The following is a 15,807-nucleotide window of genomic DNA, read 5'->3' as shown; positions in this document are numbered from 1 at the left end:
GGAATTGTCAGAGACTGCTGTTATAAAATGACAGACAAGTTTCAGATTTTATACCCTTCAGAAAGACATGTTCATGCAAAGCAGGCTATACGATCAACTTTCTAAGTCAGAAGAACAACATATAAAATTGTCCCTATTGTGGCCTTTGACCCATTTTATTAATTGACCGATTTCAGTATGGCTTTGTCCAGACTTATTGCTTGACACTAAATGTAAGTTACTGTCTTTAAGGTTAAACCTCTGGCTGGACTGGGGTGGGGGATTTGGTGTGAAAGCCGAGGGGCTGTTAAAGTTCACAGTTAAAAAAAAATGGCCAATTCGTAATGGCTGTTAACCGAGATCAGGACAAATTCTGGAAACAGCAACCTGACAGCAATTAGTTTTAAATGTTGTTGCCTCCAAGGACACTTTGTGGAATAGCTTTGAAAAGGAGTTAAAATATGAACAGACTGGCAGAATTCTTCAACTTTCTACGGTAATACTTAACTAAAAGCTTGTATTCTCCTAAGTAAAAAACAGTTCTTTGACAACTGTACATTTTGTAGGCCTTAGGTTAGAGAACATCAACTATTTTCTGTGTTGGTTAGACTTGCTACCTTTAACTAAATCTGTACAACGTTTCCAAAATGTGTCCATAGTGTATATGCATATGCATGAAATCTCCAAATCTGCCTTGAAAGCAAAAGAGATGTGTATTCTTTTAGTAAGTCTTTCCTGATGACAAATCGAATGGAACAAACTAGTAATGTTTATTCACTTGATGTAACAAAGGTGTGTGACTCAGACCAGTTGTCAAACTGTAACTTGACTCAATTGTCATAAATCAAAGTATTTCTTTACCAACTTTTTCCCACACGGGTGCGTAGTAAGGACTTGCAACATAAAAATAAATGTGTTTCTGAATCTAACTTTTAGTATGGAAAGCTGCATGTAATATAAAATACCCTAAAAAATCTAATGAATACTAACACACAGAAACAATCCATTAAATTAGATTTTGTCAGAATGGGAGTTGAAAATGGCTTTTTAAAAAAACTGGTTGTCATGGTAAGAAAAACATTTAAGGAAATAAAAATGTTTGCTAATCGCAATCAATGACCTTAATTTCTGAAATTAGATAATATACATATAGTATTAAATTCACATATAAAATATATAACTCCGAATATAATTCAACTGGAAAATTCAGATTACAAAAATAGGCCATACACACATTTTTGTGGCTAAATGAGACCTTCTTCAAAGTAAATAGAAACAAAACTGATATTTTCTTTAACATATGTAAATTTCTCTATATAAATGGATGATACACACACACACACACACACACACACATATATATATATATATATATATATATATATATATATATATATATGTGTGTGTGTGTGTGTGTGTGTGTGTGTGTATATATATATATATATATATATATATATGTATATGTATACATATATCTTTGGGCCCTATGCAGAATGATGAGTGCTTGTTTGGTTAATAGCTGTTTAACCGACCACGTATGATCGACTAAGCAACTGGTCGACAGGTGTCTGAGATAGCACAATTCCCTGGGTCGGGGAATTTGCCCGTGTTTAGTTAGTTTTATAATTAGCAGGGGTTGTGGGGGTGCAGGGGGCTTGACCCCTGCAAAAACAAATGCTTTTATTTGTTTTAAATTTTCATACAGGGATGCTGTTTCTAAGTGCAAGAGTGCAGGCAGGTTGACACATGCCTTTTCTACATTATGACTGGTATTTAAAATAATACCTGATTGTATTTTATAAGCTGCTAGTCAGCTCTTATTAGGTTTGCTGCATTGCATCCATTTGTTCCACATTATGTTGGTTAGTGTGCCTCATTTGGAGATGGAAGGTTAAGAGCTAGGTAGATGGTTTTACAATATAAGTTAGCTAGGCTTATTCAGGGCGCTAATGGGTGTGGTCTGGAATTGCAAGGTTACTCGGGTTGTGGATATTGATTGGTCCCTTCATGTGTGGGTTTAGTTTTAACATACTCGGCTGGTAGTTAAATTTATCGTGGGTATTTGATAGGGTCATTGGAAGCATAGCTTCTGTTTTGGCTGCTTTATCATAGATGTGAGTGACGGTGGTACATTCCTTCTCGGGTTGGCAGGATAGGTTGTCCGTGAAGATGTCTTGGAATGTGTGTGATGTATTTTGGATGATTTACATGTCTTTTTCTTTCTTGCAGATGGGGTCTTGGAACGCTGTGGCTGTAATTTGGAATAGGTGGGTATAAGGTGGAGCCTTCTCTTTACATATAAGAGGGTTTACTTTTGTCATTTTCTTTGTAGATGGTGTTGTGCTGAGTACCAGTTGTGGTGATACATAATGAATTTGCAGATGACGGAAGCAGTGGTGAGTGAGGAGGTTACACATGGGGAGCACAAGTGGGCAACAGTTACTGATGGAAATTGCTGAAGTGCAGAAGGCATCATGTGATGGCTTGAAAAGGGGATTTGAAAGGTGATGTTTTGATATGATGGATGTTCTTGCCACTGGAATGGGGCACAATGAGGGTCTGAGTAATCATCTTAGTAAGGCATGTTGGACCTCTGTGTTTAATTAGTAGGAGCTGATTATTGCGTTGGTATAGGGGACAAGTAAGGAAGAGGTAGGTAAGGGGGCCAAGGGGAAAAACTGTCAGGGACGGTTTATGGGTGTGGGGATCCTGCAGAATGATTAGAGTCACGACATTCATAGGAGCACAGGAACTCATTAGGCTACAGTGCTATGGCTCTTGCAAGCCAGTGAAGTTCAGTTCTTGCTTTCTTGGAATCTTGGGGTGGTTGTATTCACTCATCCAGTTGTTTGAACCGCATGTGGGGGAAGGTACAATGAGGTGTTTGACATGATGCTGGAGTTTGTTCCTAACGTATGGTATCTTTGGGGGTGACAAATTTGTCCCTTGAGTAAGTAGTGTTAATGTTACATACTAGGTTAAGGTTTTACAGAATAGCACAAGGATCATTTCACTTGGGGTTTGGGTGACTTTTGTGTATAGGGTTTAGGAAGCATGGTAGGTAGGTGGCTGTGTTGGGGTAGTTTAGAAACTGGGTATGTTGGTACAGGGGAGTTAGAAGGTTTAAAGTGTGCTTGGTTGCAGGATAAGGCAGGTGTAGAGCAGGTCTTAATTACCTACTAGAGGTATAGGTAACATAAGGAAAAAGAGCTTTTGAGGGGAAAGGCCAGGGGCAAACAGGGGTTAAGAATGGTTTGGTAATGAGTAAATTGGGGGTGTTTATGGCTGGGTACGTAGAGTACTTCATTGCTGAGCATAGGCGATTTTCAGGAACTAGGTCAAGAGGTGCTCGTTTTCTGCCATCTACGGTTAGGACATTAAAGTTTTGGAGTTAGACTATTCCCTATGGTAATTGAGTTGTTCACATCCAGAACTGGGTAGTTGGTGGGTTAAGGTGATATATTACAGTTGACAGGCTCCTGGGTGTGAGACTTGACACTAGTTGTTTTGACTGGGTGTCAATTTAAGTTCAAGGGGTTATAGTTTGTGTTTTTTTGTTGTGATGATAGGTTGTAAATCCGTTCAGGTTGAGCTATGATTTCAGCTTTGCAGGAAACGGGCTAAAAGGGTATGTATTCTCTTGGTGTGGATGTTCAGGTGCTACAGTGGGGTCACAGTAATCCTACTTTATTTAGTTTCATTAGGGTGTGTTTCAGTGATGGTATGGCAAGGTGGGTTTATGACGGGATTCTAAGGTGCTTTACAGATGATGGGTACACCGAATGATGTTTGGCTTGACCCTTCCATTTATGGGAAGTAGTGGGTTGAACAATTTTGGGTAGAAGGGAGGGGAAACAGCCTGGTCAGGCTGGTTGGTGGAGAAGAGAGATAGGTTTTCCCTCTTCTGTTCCCCCTCTGGTGTCTGGATGCTCATTTCAAGGATCTGGGGAAAGGAAAATGAGTAGTTGGAGGAAGCTTGCTGAATAGATAAGCAAGCTGATTAACATTACAAGGATGTTATGCTGTGTTTAGAATCAATTATATTATGAATAAGTTGTAATTAATGAATTTGGTGAACAAAGCTATGTTATGGAAATTTAATAAAGGTCGTCTATTGTCGTTTGGTGTGATGTGGTTATTGAAGGAGACCTGGACAACTGTAATACTCATAGAGGATTGGGTTTGTCATGTATCAGCAGACGCTGTTAGAGATTGTCTGAAGTGTGGTGGTATTTTTCTCGGAGGCAGATGTGAAAATGGGTAGTCCACATTCTAGCTGAGTGAGAAAAATTCCTCTGTCAATGGCTGCTCTGGGTAGTTAAGTTATCTGTTTTGCCCAGAAGAAGAAGTTTACTTTTGTTCTGATTTTGTATATGTGGAAATGGAAGTTTAGAGATTGGCCAAGCCATCATCCCAGGTATTTGAAGGTAGAGGTTGTTTCTATGGTATGGTTGCATAAGTCAAAAATAGTCTGGTGCTGGATGAATTTTCTGTGGAGTTCCAAAAAGCATACCTTTGCTTTTGGAAGGGGTGAAGTATTTTATGGTTACAGTTACTGGTGGAGCTCATGTAAGCCTTACTGGAGTTGGTACTGAATGTTGGTGGTAATGATGGTTGCCATTGCAGATCTATTTATTATAGTTCAGTTAGGTTACCTTTTTTCTGTGATCAATGTCTGTAAAAGACAGAAAAGCTATCATTATAATATATAGGGGAAGGTCACATGCTAATTAGGAGTTACAGATGTAATTTATTTGATATGATGTTTGGAACATAATAAATATTGCAGGCAGGTATGTGTGTCCACAAAACAGGGACACCAAAGAAAGAGTAGTACTGTACTAGATATTTGAAATCTAAAATGATGTTTAGTCACTGCTGAACAATTTCTGTGCAGTCATTTCTAGAAGAGAACACATATAATAAAGGCTGTCTTGCATGTGGTGAGAAAATTGCAAGTATTTATGTCAACACTTGAAAAACATGTTCATTTTTGGCAATAGAGGAAGGGCACAGCATATTTACATGTTGCCTCTGCAGAATATTGTTATGTGGTATAAATCAACCTCATATATTCCAGTAAGTGCCAGAACTGGAAAAAAATGTGACAGTATACATATTGTAGAACTGCATGGTGGCTACTGTTGTGTACATTTCTTAGAAATCCTCTCTAAAATACTACAGTATACTGATGAATTCCAGCAGTGACCTAATCCACCAGATTATCTGATTTATAAAGAAAATCAGATTGGAGCTGACTCTAACAGCAGAGTTGTAACATACTGCAAACTTTTTTCAGATGTCTTGGTCTGCTGTATCTGGAAGGGAATTACTGTAATAATTAAATCAAAATCATAGCACTAGAATATAGAAGAGTAAACATGGTTAACCATGAGCTACTGTTGAATATTCTTAAGTCCCTCTCACTTGATATTCAAGCACTTCAGTGGTTCAAGCCCTACTTAGATAACAGGCAGCAAGCAGTGCTTTGGGACAACACTCTATCCACCCATCTTCCTGTCACCCTTGGTGTATCCCAAGGTTCTATTTTGGGCCCTCTTCTATTCTCCATCTCTACAAATGATCTAACTATAAGTATCCCCCAAGCTACATGCATACAATACACAGATGACTCCACATTAATATGCTCAGCTACAGGTCCATCTGAACTGCAGTCCCTCACCCAAAATGTCTTTGAACTAGTAGAATAATGTTTTTTACAGCATTGTCTTCTCCTTAACCCCAAAAAGACTAAACTATTGCTCTTTACTCCTACACAAAAGTCCACTCCAATTGACCTCATTATTAAATCTAATAATGGCACAGTCATATCTCAAGACACTACCACCAAACTCATAGGGGTAACTATTGACCACAACCTTAACTATGATACTCATATCAATACCACAATAAAATCAGTTGACCAAAACTAGGCTCCCTCTATAGAATTAAACCCTTCTTTACTCCCATAGCTAGAAATACTATTGCCCACACCCACCTTATCTCAACTCTCTTCTATGCCTCTGCTCTATACACAAATCTATCTAAAAGCAACCTCAACAAACTGGCAATCTCCTACAATAACATTGCCAGATTTGCTACCAGCTCCCCTTTCAGAACCCACCACTGCCAAAATCTGAAGCAACTGGGTTGGCTGGAACTGCATAATCAAATTCTATTCCACCAACTGATTATTGCCCATAAAACCCTTCATCATCCATGTAATATGCCAATTCTCATGAGTCTAATTAGTCCATATAAAAATCTCACAAACCTACGCTCAGCAAATAAACTACTGGTATCTAGACAAAAACCCAATAATAAAGCAGGAGATTCCCTTTTCTCTAACACTGTGAGAAAAAGTTGGAACCTTCTTCCTGTTGAACTCACATCTCTTTCTTCAACTGCACTATTCAAAAAGAAACTGAAATTATACCTTACAACCCACTGGTTATGTCCTTGTACTAATCCTGACTAAGATCTCTCTTCCTGTTATCCTAGATTATAGGACCAATTTACTACTCACTTTATAGCCACTTTAAGACCACTACCTTCTAAGTTAGACTTATTATACCCTTGAAAGACTGCATTGTTATTTCACTGCCTTATAGCTAAGTCACTGCCCTTAACTAATTCTCCCAGTCTTGTATATATCTGTTCTATTTTCCTGTGCCGTATTTATAACTTTCTTTTGTGAATCTCCAACATCCTTCTGAATACTCTTTTCTTCTACTATTGTTTGGTCATCTATAAATTAAAAAAAAAAAAAAAAAAAGGATTTTCTATTTTTTTGCTATTTTCTATCATGAATGCTAAGTTACCATGTGTCTGACAAGTGAACTGTAACCAAAGTTGTAATGTTTTGTTTGTTCTTGTTTTGATGTGGAGCTTTTCTCCTCGGGCCTCTACTGAAAATGGATATATATCCAGTTAGACTAGCCCGGTCAACAAATGTAAAATAAAATAAATAAATAAATAAGAGTAATTACAACAAAAAATGATGTAGTACCATAACTGAGGTAATAAACTAGGATATTGCACTCGGCACAAAGTGTTGGGGTTCTTGATCAGTAGTGCTGAATAGCTGGCACTCAGGCATGAAGCAAGTGCCAGGATTAATTCTGACAGCTGTTGTTGATAATGCAGTTGCTGAAATGATTGTGCTTAGTACCTCACCTATAGCATGTGGTTTGTTGTGTGTTTTTTTAGGTCCTCAACTTTGGAGTTTTTTTTAACTTTTTTTTGGGCTACCGATTTGTAGCCTGTCTAGGATTTCAAATGACCTAGCTTCAGCTCTACAGTGGCCAGTAAGGGAGATGTATTCATAAAGGATAAAATAATTTTACAAGTAAAAGAATTTTGTCTGGGTAGATGAGAAAGTGATTGCACTTTATATGTCCTCTCATCATCACATGACTAATTGGAATGATATCCATTCATACGGTTAAAGCCATAACTGGTAATAGAAAATGTCATGCAATTAAATAATCTTAAAGAACCTCGATTGTAAAATAATTGATGTAGTATTAAAGAATAAAAACAGATAAAGACAGATGCAATGATTAGTTGTGCTGCTCTTGTTAGTGTAGTTTCTTTTAGACAAGAAACGTTTTTATTAGATTATCACTTATGACATAGGTAGTCATACATTTATATGAATGAAAACAAACCACACTGACATCATTTTAGTTGCAAGCATTATAATCTATCCAGTTACTGTCAGTCAAACATTACGTAGCTCATTCAAACCTTACCTTCTTTTAAACCTCATTCCTTCTCTGTGTGTATTGTTCACACAATTCTGATTTTTTTCGATGTAATTTATTCCTAGCCTTTCTAAAGATCCCATTTCCAGTTGTTTTTTTAGTACAGTTGCTTTAGACTTTGATTTCCATTTTCTAGTAATTGTTTTTTTGGCAGCCACCATAATTAGACTCAGCAAGGTCTTAATATGACTAGGCAATTCTGAATCTGTATCATAGCTCAAAAAAAATTTCCTTAGTTATACCAATTTGCTTACTTATTTGTATTTCTGATAGAGTAGACTGCAGGGAATTTTTAAAGTCTGACAACTCATTACACTCCCAGAAAATATGTTTCCAATGACCTCTTTCTTCCCCATCACACCTCCAACATTTCCTATCGACCTGAGGAAAACTTCTTTGGAGTCTACTTAAAAATACCTATGTAAACACTTCCAAGCAAAGAACCAAAATTCTCTATACTTTGTTGCATATTTAGCAGACATACATACATTCCCCCATTAACATATTATGAATAAGAAATGACAAACTAAAAAATAGAAGAAGCGAAAAGCCATCAGCCGGATATAAAACGTAAATTATTTTATTCGAAACAATGAACTTGTAACTGAACAAACTTAGAATAAACAATCAGATAACTTCACATACACAAACGATAATCCATAAGCGCTTTCGTTTAAAAAGTTTTAAACTTCATCAGATAATCAATTAGAATACATCACTTCCTTATATAACCTTCTCATTTTTCAAAAAAATCCCGCTCACATGACTCATACAACTCAGGCATGCCCAGTATGAAAAAGTAACTGTTTGAAAATATTTTAGTTTTCTCACATATATTATTATTATAGGTTCTTATATTGCATTAAGAATTATAATTATTCTTTTAACCATATATACATGCTTAAAAATAACTGATACTATTAATATTACTATTAAATAAATTATTTTAAGTTCTTATTTCAATATTATAAAAAAACAATATGAATAAATATAAACCCATTAATTTTAAATGCTATTAATATGCCATATGATATCAGCCTACTTGGAAAGAAAATAATAAATAAATTTAATATACACCTCTATTTCATTTAATTCTCCTAAACTATTATAAAACCCTCTTAAATTATTAATTTAAAATATTAACTTTCATTATATAAAAAATTATAAATATATAATTTTGCATAAAAAAATTATCTTACCATTCCCATAATCCATAAGACATATTAAATAATATTAAATCAATATCCATATATTTATATTATATATTAAATATATTTCACTATTTCCTTTAGTTTTCATCTATTATCTAAAAAACTCCACCTATTTTAAATAATATATAAATATATATATATATATATATATATATATATATATATATATATATATATATTTCTATATATATTATTACTGATGTTAACTGACGTATTTAAATTTTATAATACTCAATGTTATGGAGGTTTTATATAATTCACTACTTAATTTTTAATTTTCTCTCTATTCAATGCTTTTAATTTAAGTATTGGTGCTATAGAACTTCTTTCATTAATACCAGGCCATGTGTCTGCCTTTAGTTTAATTTGCCATTGTAATTCTCTTCGTTCAAGTATTAAATTCCATGGAGTCTTGTCTTTTATCTCTACTTGATCTATGACAATAAAATAAAACTGGTGATTACTATATTCATTAATATGCTTCGCTAAAGCATTATTCGTTTTATTTTTCTTTATTGCGTATTCATGTTCATAGATTCTTTGCGATAAAGCTCTTTCTGTTTTGCCTACATAAAATGAGGCACATGAATCACATATGGCTAAATAAATTACGGCTTTTGACTTACAATTATATCTATTTTTTAAAAAATATTTTTTATTTCTTATATTAAAACTATGTCCTAAATAAATTTTATGATACCAGTTACAAGCACCACACTTATGCATTCCATCCATTAATTTTTTATTATTTGTTTTTTGGGTATTTGATCTTAATAAATCTTTAAAACTTTTCCCTTTTCTATATATACTTTTAGGGAACTCATTTAAATGTTTTTTACACTGGGGGTCATCCATTAAAATCCCCCAGTTATTCATGAATATTTCCCTTATAATTTGATGTTCCTGCATGAAAGTGATGACCAATGCTTGTGTAAATTGGCCATCATTTTCATTTTGCATTCTTAAAGTATTAATGGATATAGGGTTTTCTATAGAATCTTCTTTAACAGTAGTTATTGTATTTAAATCTCCATTATCAATGGTATTAAAAGTCATATTAGGCCCTTTTAAAATTGGGCAAAAATTACCATTTATTCTCTTTTGAGTTACTTCAGTAATCAGTTTATCTATTAATACAGGTGGATAATTTTTATTAATAAACATACTTCATAAAAAGTTGCACTCAATTTGACATTCTTCAAACTTAGTAATCATTCGGACAGCTCTTACAAGTTGCCCTTTTATAACTGATTTTTTCTGATATTCTGGATGTGCACTACTATAATGGAGAAAACTATTGGAATACGATTCTTTTCTATGGATAAATGAAATGTAAGTTCTATTTTCATAATCTTTGATCAAATTAATATCCAAATAATTAATATTATTATTATTTATATTCCATGTAAACTTAAAAAATGAAGTGGTTTCATTAATATAAGCTAAAAATTCATTTAAAATATTTAAATTACTATTCCAAATAAGGCTGATATCATCTTAAAAGCGGTGATATGATTTAATAAATACATAATATTTACTATTAAAAATGTACTTTTTCTCCCAAAACGCCATAACTAAATTTGTGTATGTGCCTCCACACGGTGACCCCATGGCTATTCCTTTTCTCTTGATGTAATATTTATTATTAAAAATAATATAATTATTATTTAAAATCAATTCTAAAAGTTCAATAATTAAATTAATTATGTTTAATAGAATATTGAAATAAAATTTCACCTATCCAATCAAGGCCTATATTTTGAGGGATCACTGTGTAGAGGTCACATACGTCTATAGTAACCAAAATATCCTGATTATCAAATTCTCTGTCATTCATGTGTTTTGAGAATGTCCATGAGTCTTTACAAATATATTTTTCTTTCTTAACAATCTTTTTAAACTCATAATCGACATACTTCGCACATGCTGAAGTTATGGAATCTCTTCCATCTACCAACGGGCGCATGGGAGGATCAAATACATTTTTATGAATTTTTGGATTTCCAAAAAAAACAGGAATTCTGGGCATTGTAATATTTAAATAATTATATAAATCTATATCTAACTGCCTTTCCAAAAACATATCATTAATTTGTATATAAATTTTCTTATAAACAGAATTTAGTTCATTTAATGATACTTGTTCATATGTATCAGTTTTTAAGATTGTTTCCATTTTTTGATTATACATTTCATTATTCATAATCACAGCACCCCCTCCTTTATCTGGCTTCATGATTCTGATGTTTTCTTTTTGTAAAGCCTTTAAAATCTTTTTTTCATCTACACCTAAATTTGAAGGATATTCTATTCCTTTATTCCATTTGTCTAAATTCTTTAACTGGTTTTCACACATCTTCTCATATAATATTAACTTAGGATGCAAGGGAGGGTTAAAGGTGCTGGTAATATTAAACTTCCATGTCTCATTATATATAGTATCTTGATAAATCAAAGAAAAATTAATTTTTCTTAAAAACAACTTCATATATATCATAACAGACTTGAAATCAAATGCATTTGATGGGACAAAAGTATACCCCTTTGATAATAAATTTGCCACATTTTGATTCACTTCAATATTAGAAAAATTGAACACTTTAAAGTTCCCAGTATCATTTACAATAATATGTTTCAATGCATTTTCAGTTAGTCCATAATAACAAGTTTGTGGCTCTAATTGGTTGGCATCTCTATACAAGTCAACCAACCCATTGCAATCTATGTTCTCCATTGTTTGTCTTTTGGCCTGGCGCCTTGAAACCCCGCTGCTTGATAATTTGGATAGGGGGGTTTTGTTTTTAAGTCTTTCAGAGTGCCTTAGTTCAGGAAATTCTTCATTATAGGCCAAGTCATTATGCTGTTCAATGTCATTATGATCATGTACAGCAATATTTATTTTCTTATTGTTATTGTAAGCATAATTTTTATTTCTTCTATTTTGTCCACCTGGATGCCTGGGATATGCTAGTCCATTAGCATATTGGTTAATGTCTCTTTCCAATTTATTCATTTTCCCACTCTTCAGTTTGCTGATATATTGTTCAATACTGTTATATATTCTCAGCATATCATATTGAATAGTATCAAATGAAATATCAGCTCGAATAGTATTATCAAGTTGATCTAATTCTGCTATGAGCTGGTCTATATCTATTTGATTGTACTTAATTAACACTTCTAACAAATCTTTACCACTTTTATCAAATAACTGAAGTAACTCAATATGCATTGGTGAATTGTGTACCAAACCAGTAGGGTACCGCCAAAGGCGCAACCCTCTTGGTATTATATTATGCTTAATACACTCTTTCAAATAAGCATTCTCCAGTTGGAGCTTCCTACATTTCATTAATTTAGCTACATAGTCATTTAATTTAAAGTCAATATTGCTAGTACTTGAATCTACTTGCCCTGAAAATGCAAACGAAGAGCCCAACCATTTGGTTAAAATAGGAACTGTTTTTCTTGTGCCTTCCTTGAAAATGGGTATATGCTGTTGGGATCGATGCATTGGGGCTTGATATGTTCTATTTGTCAAGATGAGTTGAGTGCCATTATTATCCCTTAAACCTTCCACATTTTGTTTGACATTATCAGAAACAGAACCATTTCGATTATCAAGGCATGCTGGTGTTAAGTTCAAATCAAAACCTATGTAAACACTTCCAAGCAAAGAACCAAAATCCTCTATACTTTGTTGCATATTTGGCAGACATACATACATTCCCCCATTGTTTCTTTGTGAATTGCTTATCCAATCTCTCCTCCCAATCCTTTCTAATCTCCTCTGATTGATTCTTATAGTTATCATGCAATATTTGACATGCTCTACTAATTACTCCCTTTTTAACAACAGATTCTGCTCTATATGCTACAAAAAGCTCTACCAGTGCTGGTTTTTCACTTAGGATCCCACTATTTCTGTGTTACTATAGTTTTTAGTCCAAAATATTTTTACAGTGTCTAAATATGTAAAAGAAGAAAAATGATTTTAAAGTAAAGGGGAAGAAAAGAAAATGAACATATTAAGGTCTGGAGAAGAAGAGAAAGAAGTTTATATGCCTGCATGTTCCTACAACGTTAACATGGGTTTATAGAGATAGTAAAGTTGTTCCTTTTAAATGTAATGACAGATTTTCAGCATGATTAATACATTGAAGCCATTTGAAGTGTGTGTGTGTGTGTGTGTGTGTGTGTGTGTGTGTGTGTGTGTGTGTGTGTGTGTGTGTGTGTGTGTGTGTGTGGGTGTGTGTGTGTGCGCGTGTGCCTGTATGTGTGGCTACTTATGCGGCTCTATTTTCAATGACAAAAATATGTCAAAGTACTGTTTATTTGCTTTTAACTACTGAATACTGTGATATATCTTTTAATGTTGAAACACTTTTGGTTATACATGCTCAGACCTTAGGATGGTAAATTCATGTAAATTATATAAAATGCAGACACATTCAAATTTCTGCAGTCATATGAATCATTGTAATATTGTTGCTATGATATTGTAGGAAGTGAAAGACAAACCCTGTCATTATAGTGCTCTTTAAGATAGTTTCAGAAAACTAGACAGCTGAGGACTTAAAACATTTTTTTTTAAAGATCTGTTTCTATTAATCTCTTTTTTCTTTTTTGTTTTATTTCTTTTCCTATTATTTTGCAAAATATAATTTATTTTAAAAGTCTGCACAACAGTTATTTACATTTCACAATGCATAATGATACTTATACAAAGTATAAGATGTTGCAAATACTTTCATTTAGGAAATAACATTGACTAGTTACATTTTAAAAGAATTGACAAAATGTGAATAAGTCACAGTAAAATATCTGATGACATTAATACTACTTCATATTTCTTGCATATTTGCAGCATTTAAAATTAAGTGCAGAATACTGATGTATATATGAAGGATCACATTGCACAGAGTTTCACAGTTTCATAGCATAGCAAATGGACAGATCAAAGGCCATTTTAAAAGACAGACTCCCTCACATATGTAGAAAAGACAGAGGGTCCTACCCATAAGTCAAGCTATTGTTAAAAGCGTATAGAGACTCACAAAGTCTGATTAATTATGGGAGTTTATTCCAGAGTCTGACTACTGAGCGGGTGATGTAACAATTCCTTTTAGCTGTTCATACTTCCTCAAGTTTTAAAGAAAGATTTGTTTCACAAAGGACTCCAGCACTATTCCCAAACTCAAGACCTAGTAAAGACCTTTAATCACCATTCATAAAGACTTTAAAATACAAACACAGTCTTCTGCTAATATTATGATATTTGATCATTTACAGTGTTTGGCTTATAAAAATGTTTCTGCAGAATGATATTCTTTTCATAAAGTTCCTTTGGGAACTTTGAATATGCTGTTTATATGAAAACAAATACAAAATTATATTCTGTAAATGGCCTGATATTAGACATACACATTTTTGTCAGAATTTCAAGAGATGTAGTTGATGGGCATTTACAATTAATTCAACAATTTTCAGTTATGTTTTCACTATTTCAGCATTGTATATAAAGCTTAAGTTTCTGTTTATTAATATACTCAGACCCTTATTGCAGCTGACATTCTTAACTTGCCTTGTCATAACATACCACAATAAATTTATCCTGAATCAGATTAAGTCCATGGAATTTTAGCCAGTTGATAACTTTAGTAAGGCAAGTATCAAGTGCTTAATATCATCCTCACTAGTAATTATTTAATTATTGGACCTGTTTCAATGTTGTCAGAGTATTTGACCTGCTAGTGTAGAGATGAAGTAGGAAAAATATTTAGTGGATAGTGGATTTTGTGAAAAAGATGGACATGGATGTAGTGAATATGAAGAAGAGGGAGGAGCATAGGGTGACTTACAAGAGTGGAGGAAAATGCACACAGGTGGATTATATCTTATGTAGGAGTGCCAGTCTGAAAGAGATTGGAGACTGTAAAGTGGTGACAGGGGAAATTGTAGTTAGGCAGCATAGGATGATGGTCTGTAGGATGACGTTGGTGATCAAGAAGAGGAGGGGGAGTGTGAAGGCAGTGCCAAGGATCAAATGGTGGATGTTGAAAAAGAGTGGTTGTGAGGTGGAGTTCAGGAAAAAGTAAAGACAGGCACTGGTTGGCAGTGAAGAGTTACTGAATAGCTGGTAACTACAGCAGAGCTAGTAAGGGACACAGCTAGAAAGGTGTATGTTGTGACAGGAAGTACAGGAGAGCATACAGAGAAAGAGGGTGTTGAAGAAGAAGTAGGATTATCAGAGAGATGAAGAAAGTAGACATGAGTATAAGGAGATGAGGCTTATGGTGAAGAGAGAGGTGCTGAAGGCTAAGGATAAGGCATATGGAGAGTTGTATGAAAGGTTGGACACTAAGGAGGCAGAAAAGGACCTGTACTGATTGGCTAGACAGACAGACAGACCGAGCTGAGAAATATGTGCAGCATGGTGATAAAGGATAATGAGGGAAATGTACTCACAAGTGAGGAGAGTGTGTCGAGCAGATGGAAAGAGTACTTTAAGGGGCTGATGAATGAAGAAAATGAGAGAGAGAGAGAGAGGGAGAGAAGGTTAGATGATGTAGTGATATTGAATCAGGAAGTGCAATGGATAAGCAAGGAGGAAATACGGACAGCTATGAAGAGGATGAAGAATGGAAAGGCTGTTGGTCTAGATGACATACCTGTGGAGGCATGGAAATGTTCAGGGTAGATGACAGTGGAGTTTTTAACCAGATTGTTTAACAAAATCTTGGAAAGTAAGAGGATTCCCGAGGAGTGGAGAAGAAGTGTATTGGTAACGATTTTTAAGAATAAGGCTGATGTGCAGAGCTGTAGTAACTACAGAGGGATAAAACTGATCA

The sequence above is a fragment of the Protopterus annectens genome, chromosome 2.part0, assembly GCF_019279795.1.
Source record: "Protopterus annectens isolate FY-2018-M chromosome 2.part0, PAN1.0, whole genome shotgun sequence".
NCBI classification, from domain to species: Eukaryota; Metazoa; Chordata; order Ceratodontiformes; family Protopteridae; genus Protopterus; species Protopterus annectens.
The sequence above is the reverse complement of the archived record's forward strand: the minus strand, read 5'-3'. Positions refer to the sequence as shown.